This window comes from Mauremys mutica, chromosome 6, assembly GCF_020497125.1.
Source record: "Mauremys mutica isolate MM-2020 ecotype Southern chromosome 6, ASM2049712v1, whole genome shotgun sequence".
Lineage (NCBI taxonomy): Eukaryota > Metazoa > Chordata > Testudines > Geoemydidae > Mauremys > Mauremys mutica.
The window spans coordinates 103,927,475-103,944,345 of record NC_059077.1 but is presented as its reverse complement, the minus strand read 5'-3'; the positions used below and the strand labels follow the sequence as shown (position 1 = coordinate 103,944,345).

The following is a 16,871-nucleotide window of genomic DNA, read 5'->3' as shown; positions in this document are numbered from 1 at the left end:
GCCTTATGAATGTCTACAAAAATTAATATGGTCTAATAGTATCTGGCAGGAAAGAAATGTGTATGTATACATTATTCTACATGTATGAGGAACTCATGCTAAGGTGATGGGCACTATGTAAAGAGCTATATCTTTATACATGTCTAAGATAGAACTGGTCAAAATGTTGTAGCTGAAATATGGGGCTTCATTTTTTATTTTATACTATATGTTTGTGAAACTTCCAACAAATAGAATGAACAAGGAAAAATTCCATTTTTAATAGAAATTGTTTCATTTCAGTTTTGAATGCTGATTTTTAAAATTTTGAATGATTCCCCCCTTTCTTTCTACCATTTTCCACTGAATCCAAGGAAAGAATGATATCTAGAGATTTGAAATTCCCTTTAACCCTCTTATTTTCTTTTTTTTCCCTCCATTTTTCCCCATTCTGTAAATTTTCAAAACTTCAACTTTGCAAATGTTAGAGATAAAAGAACAAAATGACACTGTAATTCTGTCACAGTTCAGGGCAGTTGCATCTGAATTTCTCCTCAGAAGTCAAACATAAGAATGGTCATACTGTGTCAGACTAAAAGGTCCATCTTGCCCAGTATCCTGTCTTCCAAAAGTGGCCAATGCCAGGTGCTCCAGAGGGAATGAATAGAACAGGTAATCATCAAGTGATCCATTCCCTGTCACTCATTCCCAGCTTCTGACAAACAGAGGCTAGGGACAACATCTCTGCCCATCCTGGCTAATAGCCATTGATGTACCTATCCTCCATGAATTTATCTAGTTCTTTTTTGAACCCTGTTATAGTCTTGGCATTCACAACATCCTCTGGCAAAGAGTCCCACAGGTTGACTATTTGTTGTTATGTAAAGAAATACTTCTTCCTGTTTTTTTAAATCTGCTGCCTATTAATTTCATTTGGTGACGCCTAGTTCTTGTGTTTGAGGTGTAAATAACACTTCCTTATTTATTTTCTCCACACTAGTCATGATTTTATATACCTCATTCATATTCCCCCTTAGTTATCTCTTTTCCAAGCTGAAAAGTCCCAGTCTTATTAATATCTCCTCATACGGAAGCCATTGCATACCCCTAATCATCTGAGGCCCTTTTCTGAACCTTTTTTTTTTTTTTGAGATGGGGTGACCACATCTGCACTCAGTATTCAAGATGTGGGCACACCATGGATTTATATAGAGGCAATGTGATATTTTCAGTCTTATCTATCCCTTTCTTAATGATGCCCAACATTCTCTTTGGGTTTTGACTGCCACTGAACATTGAGTGGATGTTTTCAGAGAACTATCCACAATGACTCCAAGATCTCTGAGTGGTAACAGCTAGTTTTGACCCCATCATTATATATGTATAGTTGGGATTATGTTTTCCAATGTGCATTACTTTGCATTTATCAACATTGAATTTCATCTGCCATTTTGTTGCACAGTCACTTAGTTTTGAGAGATCCTTTTGTAGCTCTTCACAGTCTGCCCAGGACTTAACAATCTTGAGTAGTTTTGGATCATCCGCAAATTTTACCACCTCACTATTTACCCCTTTTTCCAGATCATTTATGAATATGTTGAATAGGACTGGTCCCAGTAGAGACCCCCTGGGGGACACCACTATTTACCTCTCTCCATTCTGAGAACTAACCATTTATTCCTACCCTTTGTTTCCTATCTTTTAACCAGTTACCTATCCATGAGAGAACCTTCCCTCTTATCCCATGACTGCTTACTTTGCTTAAGAGCCTTTGGTGAGGGACCTTGTCAAAGGCTTTATGAAAATCTAAGTACACTATATCCACTGAATCTCCCTTGTCCACATGCTTGTTGGCCCCCTCAAAGAATTCTAGTAGATTAGTGAGGCATGCTTTCCCTTTACAAAACCCATGTTGACTCTTCCCCAACAAATTATGTTCATCTACGTGTCTCATAATTTTGTTCTTTACTATAGTTTCAACCAGTTTACCCAGTACTGAAGTCAGGCTTACCGGCCTGTAATTACCAGGATCATCTCTGGAGCCTTTTTTAAAAATTGCTGACAAATTTGCTATCCTCCAGTCATTTGGTACAGAAGCAGGTTTAAATTATAGGTTACAGACTACAATTAGTAGTTCTTCAATTTCACATTTGAGTTCCTTCAGAACTCTTGGGTGAATACCATTCTGGTCCTGGTGACTTATTACTGTTTAGTTTATCAACTTGTTACAAAACCTCATCTATTGACACCTCAGTCTGGGACAGTTCCTCAGATTTGTCACCTAAAAAGAATGGCTTAGGTTTGGGAATCTCCCTCACACCCTCAGTTGTGAAGACTGATGCAAAGAATGCATTTAGTTTCTCCACAGTGAGGCACCCACTCTTGGCTTCCAGCTCTCCAGCCGTTACCTTTCTGGGTGAAGACTCATGTCTCTCTCCCCTCTGACCAATGTATTTCCAGGCTGCACAGTTCCCTGCCTTCAGTGTATTATTCCCAGAACAGATAGGTTGCCAAAGGACACCCACTTGCTTTCTCTTCAGAGAAATAGATGTCATTGCTACATTTACAAGTTACCACACAGTTCTTTATATGAAAGCCTATTTTATTCTTAAGGTAAAAGCACCAAAATGAAAATATATTAAAAACAATATAAAAATCTATGTACATGCCAATAAGCTTTGCAGAGTTCCCCCTAACATGGATTCTGGCTGGAGCAGTTCTTCAAACCCCAGCCCAAGGGGGTTCCTTGTGGTTGCAAGTTCATCACAGCTTCAACTCAGAACAAACACTCCTAACATGTTTAATCCACACTAAATACAGGTCTTTGAGCTGCAGTTTTCAGGAGTAGGTAATTAGTAGACAATGGGTATTCCTCCCCACGGCATAGCTTCCAGAGGGTGGATTTGAAGTGGGGCATTTGCATTCCCCAGGTACTTCCTAGGAAATCCACTTCACAGATACGATTCCCAAAAAAAAATAAATAAAAAAAATAAAAAAAAGTCCTTCAAGTTCCTAATACCTTCCAGAAATTGCATGTCAGTGTCCTAGAGAAGGTAATACATAATTCCACAATAACACATACAGAATTGCATGTTAATACAATCATCTCCAGAGATGGGAAACTTAGTCCAATAAACTTCATTCAAGATATTGTAGGTTATATTCTCAGTCTATCACATGCCCCTATGACAGACAGTAACTTTTCCCCATTTGAAATGAACAGAGTAGAAAAAGGGGGGAAAATGAAATAGGGGCAAACCTATTATTCATTTTATTGCACTGTGTGACAAAAGGAAAAACTAAAAAGGAGGAGGAAGGAAGAAAAGTTAAATGTGGTGTGAAATTTTAATGTTTTGAAATTAGAAATTAAAAAAAAAAAATTTGAGCAACAAATGTTGACAACAATGCAAAATCATTCAATTTCAAACCTTGGAAATGGAAGCTATTTCAAAATGTTTCATAATTTTCCCCCCCCATTTTTTCAACCAGCTCTAATATAAGAACTGCTGAAGGCGGAGTGTATGTCATCTTGTTTCTTTAATTTTATTTAATGTCTTCAGCTTACTCTTTCATAGATTCCCAAAAAGAAACACAGTGATCATCTGACCTCACGTATAACACAGGCCATAGAACATCCCCAAAATAATTCCCAAAGCATATCTTTTAGCTAAACTCTCCTTTCTCTGTATATTTTATGTAGCATGATCTGTAGTGAGGAAGTGTTGTGTATTTCTTTAATTAATTATCTGCATTTTACTGTAGACAAGGGCAGTATATTTGCCTGGCTCAACAGGACAGGTCTCATTGGTTCTTCTAAGAAGGAATCTGGTCAGAGGGAAAAGGGATTGAGACACTCTCTGCATGTGATGAGAAAGATGAAGCTTCTGCTCTCACAGCAAGAACATTCTATTATTTAACAGAGGTGTTAGTTGGCAATGTTTTTCTTCAGCACCTCCAGAGTATGTTAAGTGTGATGCCATTTTGTGTGATATGTACCTTATTCTTATATGGAGAAGGGGCAAAAAGAAGATGCTGCCATTCTCTGTCAGAGTTGTATACTGGAGATTTAATGTATGGGTTTTGGTTTATGTATAAAGGCTTGATCATCATATGTAATCCTCTTGCCACATGTGTGGCAAGCATAGCTGTCAAATGAACTATTCCATGGATCTACCTAAATAGTTCCCTTACAGAAACACTGAACTCCTTCAGAGTTGTGCAAAGGAACTGGAGTACAATGGAGGACACAGCCTCATATGCCTAGATCAAGACTGATAGATGTGAATGAGATATACCATTGCCAATATTTGAGCTGGGCACAAAATATCCATAAGTGCACCAAAGTCCATAAAAAGCCTCGGCCCAACTATGCAATATTTAGAAAATAAAAGAAATATAGATGATTTGAAAGCAAATAAGTTTTAAACCATACCTAATAACTCTTTGACAAAGGGAAAAGAGAAGAAGAGGAGGTAAAGAACATGCCAAGCTAAAGGACAAGGCCATGTACTGGAAAGACTCTTAAATACATGAAGTGCTCTGCAGCATGGCAATGCCAAAATAAATTTAATGTGGGAAGTTAAAAGTATGCTCCTTTTTATCTGTTTTCTGGCTCCGAGCATTAACTATCTTCCCAGTCAGGGACTGCTGTTCTAAATTCCCCTCTATATATTTTTGGTGGTTTGCATTGCCTCAGCCTGCAGCTGTGGGACTTGTGGGACTTTCCTGTCCTCCTTTAGGAAATTCAGAAATAAATCACTGACTAAAGTTATACAAAAACATGGTGTTAAACATTGGACCTTTTTCACTGTTTGTATGAAACTACTGTCAGGGGGAAATGGAAAAAAGTGAACTCATTAGCAATCAACCCCAAACCACTGTGGATCTGTTACATTAGCTAGATTCCCTTAAGGCTTATGTAGAAAAGCTCTGAGAAAACACCACACAGGACTGAGAGATGATTAATCTGCTTCCACACTATTTTAAGACTCTCACTTAAAGAGCAACTCTTGTTTACTGAAAGGTTTCAGAGACATCCTCACCCCTTGGCAAAGAGGGTTTGCAATGAGCTGGGAGAACAAGGCATGGTGCTTATTGCTGCTGGTCATTGTTACTGACCTTCGGTTAACTGTGAGGTTTGGTTAACTGAAGAGTTAGATAATTGGGGTTGCTGAGCTAATTGCGTGCCTGACTTGGCAAAGCTTGCTCTTCCTTTCTTCAGTTACCTGTGGTATACTGGGGGGCAGGGGAGGGTGGGGTGAGAGGAAAGGGAGTCAGAAAAATGGTTTCTTGTTCATCTGGAAAATTAACATTTACCTCAGAAACTTTCATGCTTTAGCCCATGGTAAAGGGTAATTTTCCCACAGAACACACACGTTACAGTGGCTCCCCTATAAATTGATTCTGGTCAAATAAACTCTGCCCTAAGAACCACACAGCTCCAAATGACTTCAATGGCAGACAATCCATGTGGGCAGAATTAACAAACAGATTTAAATGCTATAGCTACTGTCCTGAAAATGTTTTAATGACAGATTTGTCTATGTACCTATGTTCCTAGTTTGTTTTTTAATCTCTTACTAAGAGTTACATAGAGAGCTGTAATTTTTATTAACACTGAGGGATGAGATAGAATCCTAGTTAAAGAGGAAGGGAAACAGATCTCTTCTGTTTAAGAACTGTGTGTCTCCTCATTATCTTTTTATTACTAATGCAAATCTTGGGAGCATTACTTAGTGCAAAGGAGAGTATGGAACCTCCCAGCTACTTTAAGTGTCTCTCTACACTTCTTCCCTTCTGCGTCTGCATGAAATTCAAGATTCTCTATCATGTTTTCCATAGATTCCAGAACTTGGTTCCTGGCTTTTTTTTTTTTTTTAAAAGCCCAATTTTGGCCCCACTGTAGACTTTGTACTCTCTTCAGGTGGCATGCAGTGGCTAAAGAGGTCACTCTCTGAATGCAAGAGCAGCTATAATTAGGCCCGCACTGCCTCTGCTGTAGGTGTGGGGCTGGGAATGTGTTCAGGTCAGGAGAAGGAGTAGTCAGAGTGTTTTGCATTTTAGATATTCTGTGTTATGAAACAGGCCTTACAAATCCACAGGAAGGCTGCCATAAGTTAGAGTGAAGAATCAGGCACCTGGGGCTCTCTCTGTATTTTGATGTTGCAAAGCCAGTTTAACTACCCATTAGGGAAATCCCCAGGTAAAGGGGAATTATCCACCTCCCACACATTTGTAATAGGGGTGATCAGCAAAATAGGAGACTGGCTGGAGAGCTGCTGTGCTCCAGCAATCCCTGGCTATCAGAATGATCTCTTGCAGAATTCTGCAGCAAATACAACTTACCAAACCTGAAGGCAACACATTTTTGTGGAGTTAGGCAGGTGCCTAACTCATTCTCATAAGAAACAATTTAGGCATCTAAATCATCTGATTCCAGGAGAGAGGATCCCAGTTGTGGATAGCTAGCAGAGATAGTCATCTTCCTGTAGCATGTATTTAGGCATCTAGCACACCTCTCATCAGCATCTCCCAATAGATCCCAGCTTTCTTAGATTGCATTGTAAGGTACCTCTCTCCTGCTATACATTGTATAGGAAGCCTAAGTACCTAACTCAGGCTTTGTGGGTAACAATGCTGTTTGTGATTTTTCTAGACAGCTAGAAGTTCTCCATCACAGTGTTCAATGTCACAATGCCCAAGTTCCTTTGTGGATCCAGGCCATAGTACCTTCTATTAGCTCAATACTGATCTGGGTTCCTACTCCTCCCAGAATTTCCTCCTTCTAATTCACTCAATCTGTAAGGAGTACCCCACAATGAGCCAACAAATTAATTTCAGTACTAATGGGCCAGATTTTCAAAGGTATTTAGGCAGCTTTGTTTCACATACTGAGTAGTTATGTGAGAGGAGTCTATGCTTGAAAACCTAAACTCATTCCTTATTAAGAGAACTATTTACAGGGATGCTCTAACTGCAGCGAGCATTCCAGCCATGTTAACGCCAGCTGACTTCCTGGTACTTCTTCCAAACTCTTCCCTCCTGAAACTTGTGCTTCACCCTCCAAGTTCCATACAGGTAGCTAAACCCCTAAAGATGCAGAAAGGGGTGTAGTGATTTTCAAAAGTGCCTAGGCACTTAACTCCCATTGAAATCAATGGGAGTTAAAGGTCTAGGTGCTTTTGATAATCCCCCCCCCCCCAGCAGCTATATTCGCATTTAAGTATTGAAATATCTTTGAAAATCTGACCCCAAGGTCAAAATTTTCAAACTTGGGTGCATAAAATAAGGAATATAAATCCAAAATTAGGCAGCCAAATAAAAGTGAGGAGTGTGGAGCATCTACATCATCCATCAATGCTTATGGATATAATCTGTAGTATCTGTCACACAAAGGCTTTCAGAAGAGATTTGAAGAAAGCAAAGGAAACAGGCCTACATTTTCAAACTTAGGTGCCTAAACCAAGCAAGTGCATGCATAGGAAAGTACATAAGTAAAAGCTCATTTGTTTTTCAGAGGTGTCCACACTGAAATTAATGAGAGCTGTAGGTACTCACAACTCTGAAAATCAGGTCATTTTTATGTAGGTGCCCACATATGTGTTTAGGTGCTTAACTTTATGCTCTGGCTGTTTGTTAATACATCTCTGCAAAACTTGCTTCAGAGGGTTTGTACAAATATTTTATTCGGTTTTATCCATGTGGCTTTGCACCCTCCCCACTCAATTTTTGCTTTGAGAGTTTCATGTTCAAACAAACTCAGACTCTCAAAGTAAAACTGCTGAGTTGCACCTGGTTTCATGTTGAAATCTTGAAAACTGCATATTTCACATCATGTAAAATGATAAAGTAACCCAGTTTCAAGTCAGCTAATTAACCAAAAGAAATGGATATTTTTCCCCCCAAGTAGATGTAGGTTAATCAGAAGCACACCTCTTAACCATCATTAAATCACAGAAATATTTAGCTGTATCCTTTTCTGGACACTTTAATATTTACCAGTATGTATTGTTAGCCTACCTCAGCTTTCAGTAAAGGGCTCTCTTTTATCCTTCCAATTTGTTAAGACCGAAGAAGCAAAACAGTGGAAGTGGTATGGGCCTTATAATTTATTTTGACAAGCCTCATTGATTTCAATGCTACATAGCCATTAATTGCCAGTAATATCTCCTAATCCAGGTGTAATTGATTAGCAGTTAGAGCTATTTTTCTGTTTGCTTTAAGAAACTACCCATCCCAGTCAGAAAGATATGACATCATTAATTCTGCCCTGCTGCTTTAAGGGAAATTAATAATCAATGTCCCTTATGCTCCCTTTAATTTGCACTGTAATATGGACAAAATAGTCTACTTAACCTGACTGAGAACTATGTGGTAAAACAGATTCTTCAGCATTAGCTAAAATCTACTCTTTCCTGGCTTTGAGTTTTAAAAACACAGAAGAAAGAATCAGTGCACTTTAAATCAACCTTAGAATCAATTATGCAGAATACTGCAAGTGCCCTCCTCATTCCCAGTGCACTTTCATAACAGCTGTATTGATCTAGTAGGCTTATCTATAAACAAAAGGCTTTTGGTTTAATCATTTGACCCTTTGCAGACCAGCACTAAAGATAAATCCTCCCGATTGCCAGCAAGACATAATACAAAAGCATTTCTTCAGAGTCAGTTCCTTAACTGTGTAACAGTCTTTGTAAAATTGATTTGAATGCAAATATTTTGGCTAGATTCTATGCTATCTGAGGACCCTGTACTATCTGAGGACCCTGGAATAGCCTTGTAGGCATGGTGTCGTGTCATTGTATCACTGTCTCAGCTTTATGTTTGCAAAATATGAGGGAGACTGGTAGCTAATCCGATGTTTTTTATCTGAAGTGTTTATGCACTAATGGTTGAGGACTGACTAAAAAAGGAGGTCTCACCTACTGTTTCATGCCTTAATCTTTATGAATAATGATTTTTCTCTGATATTTTACAGATATCTTCTAATTATGCCAAGTCCCACAGATTGGCCAGGGGACTCATATTTTTGTGCCTGTTTTGATAGGAAAGGAGTTTACACAACAATCTGTAACCAATGAGGTTCTGCGGTAATTAGTAAATCACAGTGTTAATATTGTAAGCATGGATATAGAATAGAAAACTGCATGTCATGCTGCCCCCTGCTGTAATATAGAAGGCTCAATGCCATTCCTACCCAGCATCAACTTAAATAACATATCCTATGTATATGAAACTACATCAACAATGCTGTACATAGAAGTGTTTAATAAAGTACTTTTTGCCTTGAACCTTTAATAATCAGATTAGTAGCTGATTTTTTTTATCAGTGCTGTAAATAATTGCATAGTGCAGTGCAATGTCAATAACTGCCTATTCTTGGGTATTCTTGATTCACAGCAGAATTTACTGCCATATCATATCACAGTCCTAAGTCATCTTAGAATTTATTTTCTCCAGTAACATATAAGACTTACCTTTTTCAATGAACACAAGATTGGCTCTGCTCCACACATCACTGATAATGAGTCAACAGATCATTGTGATCTTTGGTACCTTATTAAAAATACGCTAATTAATACAGGATTTTACACTAATATTATCTGTGTAGCATATGCTAAAGCATTTTATTTTGCTCTTGATCTTTTGGGAAACACAGTAGTAAGCTCTACTAGATAAAAATAATATAGAAAAAAAATCAATTGCCAACCAAATACTGGCAAAGTGTTTTTGAGTACATACACTGGGTGTGAGCAATCACTATTCTATGAGCAAAATGGTTTTACTATGGAAAAATCACTGGTAGGAAACTTAGTTGATTAAAAAATAATACATAATCATCAATCAAAATAATATAACTCTTAGGGCTTAATACTCTAGTGCCTTCCATCTTGAGTAGTCATCAACATCAAAGTAAAGTGGGTGTAAGATGCTACCATTCTAATTTGGTAGCCTTTTCATATCCATTTTACACAGGTGTAAGTGACTACAAAGAAGCAAGCTAGTACAGAAATGGACCTGAAGCACTGTGTAGTCTGCCTTCCAAATTAGAAAACTCAGATATCTACCAAAAACCTTGACTGAAATGCCTTGCGTTAAACAGTAACATAACATCTCTTGACCTATGCAAGCACAAAGTGATGGTCAACAAACATTTATCAGACGTTCATAAGTCTGAACTGTTCTTTAGAACTCCAAATCTCTAGACAATTTCAGGAGGGTGGGATTGGTGCCCTATCCCTATCATACTCATATTTTCAGGCACTGGCCCATTGCTGTGCCTGGTGCAAACACACTGTGGTTTCAGATGTTCTCTGTGTGCATAGTTTCCAGGAGCACATTGTGGTGGGGTAAAGTAGCTAGTTCCATTCTAGCCAGTGCTGATTTGTTCAGCATTAACTTGCCTTGGAAGTTGAGTTAGATTTCACACTACTTTGCCAGAGCAACATGCTGTATATAATGGCTGCTCTCTAACTCCACCACATTCCTGAAGGCCACACACCTCACATCACACTTTGCTACATATCATAATATGACATAGTTACCTTTCCCTTCTGGGTGGACTTCCCAGGCCCTTTGTGCTTTACTGTAACATGTACCCATCTGCTCCCTTCCACTCTGCTTAGTGCAGGGGAACATATGGCCCTAAATACCTAACTCTAATTTCTTGCCACACCTTCAATTACATTGCCATATGCTCTAGTATTATACTGTAATTGCTGCGACTTGGTGCTAGAAAAACAAAAGGGGCATTTCACATGCCAACAGGTTTACTTCACGTATATAATAAACAGAAACAGCTGTCACCACTCCATCCTCAAATAAACTGCTGATTTGCCTTAAATCAGTTGCTTTCCTAATTTAAGCATTTAAACCCTTACAATAATTCCCCACCAGCTAATTTTTCTTCATTTTCCATAATAAAAAAATAGTTTTCACAATTTTACAACTCACTCCCACCCTTTCTGCACTCCAGTATGCTCAGTGTGAAAATTTCTGTCTCCCAATTGCTAGAGAGGAGTATAGATCTGGAAAGAGACGAATGATGTGCTCTGTTAATTTTACAAGGATTCTATATTTTAGGAAATTCTATGCTGATTGACTACATTATACTGCTGCCTATCTTAGAAGACCAAAAAAAAAAGAATCACTGTTTTTTGTAGAAAGTAGGACAGCACTCCCAGTGATATTTTTGAATTCCAAGCACGTGGCTGCAATTCAAAAAATCTATTGGAAGAACATTTGTTAAATGTGCAGGTACTCTGGATTTCTGTTGTTCATGGTGATGGTATAAAAGCTTCATTTCCCACCCAAATTCTTGATCAGCTCCATCTGATATTTTTCTGGACTTTAACTATTGAAGAGCAACTGAATTAAACATACAAAATGAAGAGGTCTTGTAAATAAAATCCAAATCCCAGGGCAAGAGGCCATACATTGAGACACCAGAGCACACATTCAGGAGTTGAGATCCACTAAGCCTAGAAGAAGATGGCAGGTCATCAGGAGTCACTCATGGTTACTCACTTCCCTACCTTATGCTGCACCATCTCTGGCCTCAGCATAGGTTACAGCAGTACAGGGATTCCTTGAATCTAAGCAAACGAGCATAGTCTCCATGGATCATTTGCCAGATGAGAATTCCTGAAGCACAGATGCACTCTGGGTGTACCCCATCCCATCTGGGCATACTCCTGTGCCACCCTCTCTCCTAGCTTTGGCAAAGAGATTATGCCTTTTTGCCAAAGCTAAGAGAGAGGGTGGCAGAGGAGCTAACTGTGGTGGATTTATGCCACCTAAAAGCCTCCAACACCACACACCAGGAAAATTCTCAGAAGGCTAGGTGCAGCCAGAATCTACCCCTTTTGTATGTTCTGAGCAACTAGAATTGTTATCACTGTTGTACCCTGAGAATAAGCTTGTATTTTCAGAACAGGGAAGTGTGTACACGGTTGCCTTATAGTAAATTTGTGTTTGTAGATTTACATTTGAGGTGTCATTAAAATGTACATTAAACAGGGCTGTGACGAATGCACGCCCACATTGATACCCTATAGACCAGTGGTCTCCAACCTTTTAAAGCACAAGATCACTTTTTAAAATTTAAATGCAACCCAGGATCTACATAAAAAAAAAAGTAAAAATAACAGTAATCACACAAACCCAAACACCCCTGTCCCACACCTGCCCCGACGCCCTGCTCCTGCCGTGCCCTTTCTCTGAAGCCCTGCCCCAGTCACTCCACCCCCACCCCCCCGCCCTCCATCACTTGCTCAGCTGGTGTGTTGCTGATTGGCTGCTGGGGTTAGAGTTGCTGGACCAGGCTGTAGCTATATACAGACACTCAGGGTGTGAGGTTCATGTTATTTGTTAGTGACCTAGGTTTGGAGCTACAGTAGGAAACCATTGTGAGGCACCCAAAGTTGTAGGGCAGGTGGTGAGACAATCCCTCACTGGTCTGGACTGCACCCTTGAATGTAACAGGGCCTAATTCTCATTTATACTAAAGCTCCTGTGTAAATAAAAATTATACTCAAAAGTTTTTAGTTCTTTTCCCAAAGGATTGTGTGTGTTCTGCTAATATTTTTTAGTTATTGATAAAAAGTTATTGATTTATTTGGGGTCAGAATTAAGAATGTTGTGATCAAATACTCATTTATCTGAACTTTACAAAAAACATATGTTTATGTGTATTATTTTATTTGCGCTTGGTTTCATGTATCACATGCTGGGTAATAACCTGAGATCTCCATGTTTCTTAAACTAAAGTGGTTCTTTAATCAAGAGAACTATTTACAGAGATGCTTCAACTGATGCTAATATTCAAGCTATTTGCATACAGACTGACTTCCTGGTGTCTCCTCCAAACTGTTCCCTCCACCAATCTGTGTTCCTCTCTCCAAGTTCCACATAGGTTGATGAATCTTTCCTTTTAACAGTCATTGTCTTTCATGCTGACTAGCTGGGGCCAGAAGTTACTATTGCATAGCCCACCCTGGGGACGTAGCCTCTGCTGCCAGCTACTGAAGACTTTTAAACCTCATGCCCCAGCCAGTAAACTAGTCTTCAGACCAGTCTCCCACTTCTTGTTTGTGTTATTTCTACTGGTTGGAGACTTGCTTCCACCTTGTTTCTCCCTTCTTTCTGATTGGCATCCTGTACATTCTCATATACCTTGTTTCTTTTGACTCTCCTATATCAGACCAGCTAATGGCTGAGGCTCGTTCTAAGTCCTCCTTGTCATGGCATTGGCCCCTTCTGTTCAGGTGTGCTGACTGCCTGCCACAGCTGTCTTCAATTGCATCGCCACCGCTGCCATGGAGTCTGTAGCTACTTTATATGACCTGTGTTCCATAGCAGCTTAGACTATTGCCTTTTGCCATTGCTTGTGAGGCTATTAGACACTTAACCCCAGACTTGCTCAACTGTGTGTATTGACCTCAGGTTGCTTTGTTGTACTGGGCTACCTAGCAAGATTGGATCTTACTTGATTCTGTGTTCTGTCTGCCATTCCTCCACTGGGCTGCAGCAGCGTACTCATGGGAAGCAGAGTTCTCCAGCCCATCGGTTTCTGTTCTGGGCTGCTATCTAGTCCTTGGGAGGGTGTATTGTGATGGTCCAACATTGCTAAGCAGGGATTCTTTTCTGCCTGTTTTGCCTTTGCCATCGGTCTCTTGGCTGCTTTTTCCTGCCAACTTTGCCTTCTCATTGCTTTGTAGACACCTGGGAAGACATCTTGTGCTCAAATTCCTATTGGGTGTTGAATCATTTGAATTAAGCTGCAGTGTGACCCATTGTTTGAGGATAGCATGTCAGGTAAGCCATAATTTGGCAAATCCATCTTCAGTTTCTCAATCACAGTTTTTGACTGAGTCTCCTCCAGATAGTCCACTCCCCAGAAACTGGAGTGGTAACCTATTGTGACCTGGAATTAAAAGTGAACAGGTGCTCTGACCTTTTTCCAGGGCCAGATTGGAATGTCATTAGATTGTAGAGTCTTCTTGTCACTCACTATGTTCTGCACACACCTCAGTGTTCCATGTATGCTCCCTTTTGAGCATTCATGGTTGGCCAGCAGATATACTCCCTGGCTCATCTCAAGCATACCTCTATCCCCAGATGTGAAGTGTGTATCCATGTCATTATTTCAGCTCGGATATTTGCTGGCATTACTACTTTCTCCCCTTTAAACAAAATCCTGTCTTGCATACACAGCTCATCCTTCATCTGGTAGTAGGTGGTAACTACCTGTGGCACTTGCTCCTTGCAACTTGGCCACCCCTGGAATATGTAGCACCCCATTTTGTTCAGTGCTTTATTGGACTGCCTAGAGCTCCCATCATAGATGCAAAGGCACTGTAGCAAGTTGATAAACTATCTGCTGTTCCACAGAGCCATCTGAGTTGTACTCTAGAATGAGTACTACTCAATGTCTCTGCCACCAGTAGTAACTTTCTTGAGTAGTGCCTCATCCTCACCTTGTAACTCTGTAGTCTCCCACTAGTCTTAATAATAATTCATTGCTAGTAACTTAGCAACAGTCTTTATTAGATACATAGTTAACATATATACAGAGCATCTTAACTCAGGTCAATCTATCAGTCTAACCTACAACCAGCAGCCTCCTCTAACTATCAGTTCCCATAACCTGAGAAATCTATCCATTCTCTTAAAGCCACAGTAAGCACCACATCTCTTTTTTTACAGCACAAATTTATTCATATGTATATCTTAGAATTGTACTAATAGCTTTCTGTAAGTTTTTAACAGGTCTCCTTTGATGCAATGAACACATAACTACATTTCTAAATATATTATAAATATATTTATATTTGCTGCATTATTGAAAGAGTTCTTATTACCTAGAGGAATTGTGTGATTTTCCTTTTCTGGCTGCTCTAGTTGCTCTACTATGTCATTTCTTCTTTCAGAGCAGTCTGGTCTTGAAGGTAACAATTGCAAATTTGTCTGATTTTCGATACACTTAACCATTATTAGTCATGACATCATAAGAGTGAGGTGCTACCTCTTTTGATACAGGGGCTTTTTGAGCCCAATTTCTAGCATTATAGATACATATTCTATCACTCGGTTTCAAATAAGGTAGTTTATCCAATCCTCTCTCATAATTCTTTTGATATAAACTCAACTGATGCTTACACTTGTTCCTTTCCTTATATCCTTCCTGAAAAAAAAACATTGATAATCTGTTTCTAAGCTTTCTGTTGAATAACAACTGTGCAGGAGATAAAGCTTTTTGTAATGGTGATCTATAATTTAATAATATCAAATATAAATCAGTATTTGTTTTTTCTGCTTTGTTAATAATATGTATAGTATTTTAACACCATTTTCAACTAGCCCATTAGACTGTGGGTCACCCGGACTTGATGTAACATGTTTGAAAACATATAGTATGGCAAAACTTTTAAACTTTTGACTATGAAATTGGGATCCATTATTAGACATTAAGTATTGGGAATGTCATGCTTCGCAAAAATTAATTTAATTTTATTAATGACTTGTTTGGTGCATGTGTTTTCTAGTATAGCTATTTCAGGAAAATTTGAAAAATAATTAACAACTATAATATATGCATGTCTTTTACAGTCAACTAGATTTAAACCTACTTTTGGCCAATGTTTTAAGCTTTCTTGACTAAATGTCATAGGCTGTTTAGACTGAGCATTTCTATATTTTTGACATATGTCACATTCTTTTATATAATCCCCTGTTCTGGGACACTTGTGGCCAGTGCAGAACATCTGTTGCTCTGTTTTCATTTTTCTATGCCTAAATGTCCCTCATGTATGAGTTTCAACATCTCAGCTGTGAACCCTAAAGGAATTACTCCTCTATTTCCTTTAAATAGAATTGTTTCAATTACTGATAAATCTGGAATAAATTGATTAGATGGCTTCCTTATTTGTTTTTATTATATCCTTTTTCAACATCTTTAATAACCCTTTGTAAATTCTCATCCTGTCTAGTTGCTTTACAATTTCTTCTCATACTCTTTCCGATACAGGAAACAATATTTTAAGTACAACTACATATACCACATCATCTTCTTCAATTACATTGATTACATCATAAACTCTAGAAAGAGTATCAACAACAATTAATGATTTGCCTGGCTGATATTCTAATTTTAAATTATATAAATGCAACTGAAAAAAAATAATTTTTAGAACTGAGGTGGTATGTCTGTCATGTTCCGTTTTGAAATATTAACAAATAGTTTATGATCTGTTTCTGTCAATACAGATCTACCATATATAAATGTGAAAGTTTTTGCATCCAAAGCCAATGCCAAAGCCTCTTTTTCTATTTGAGCATACTGAAATTCCATTTTTGACATAGATGTATAAGCAACTGGTTTCCACAGATAAGAATAGTTCTATTACAAAAGTATGGTTAAATATTGTTTGGATGCCTCTGAAGGCAATTTTGTAAGTCTGTTAATAACAAATAGTTTTAATACTGGAGCAATTTTTATTAGTTGCTTAAGCTGCTTAAATTATTGGTGCTGACAGTGTAATTTCAATTGATTATTTTTACAAAGTAAAGCCTTTTTTTAGGTTAGCTTTGTATTTTCCTACAACATTTACCATACCCAAAAGTTTCTGTAATGACTCCTTACATTTTGGGTAAGCATGTTATCAATAGCTCATTCATTGTGGATCAGTCTGAAATCCCTGACTGGTTAGTTTTTCTCCTAGAAACATATTTTGCATTCTAAATTTATATTTATTTTGTTAAGTTTCAATTCTGCTTATTTTGCTCTAGATAATGCTTTAGTTAATCTTATATCATGCTCTTTTAAAGATTACCTTTTGGCTTATGGTCAGCTTCAGAGGTATTTCACAGAGCAGTACAAAAGATTTTTGAAA

General features: G+C 38.4%; 1 long non-coding RNA gene across 1 annotated transcript; it reads right to left on the bottom strand.

Annotated features, from left to right (window-relative positions):
• Positions 1-2,684: 2,684 nt before the first annotated feature.
• LOC123373170 lies at positions 2,685-10,591 on the bottom strand. The gene is made up of 3 exons (XR_006580595.1): positions 10,524-10,591; positions 9,456-9,534; positions 2,685-2,928 (listed from the first exon to the last, which is right to left on the bottom strand). It is a non-coding gene; the product is annotated as an uncharacterized LOC123373170 (long non-coding RNA).
• Between the last annotated feature and the right edge of the window lie 6,280 nt (positions 10,592-16,871).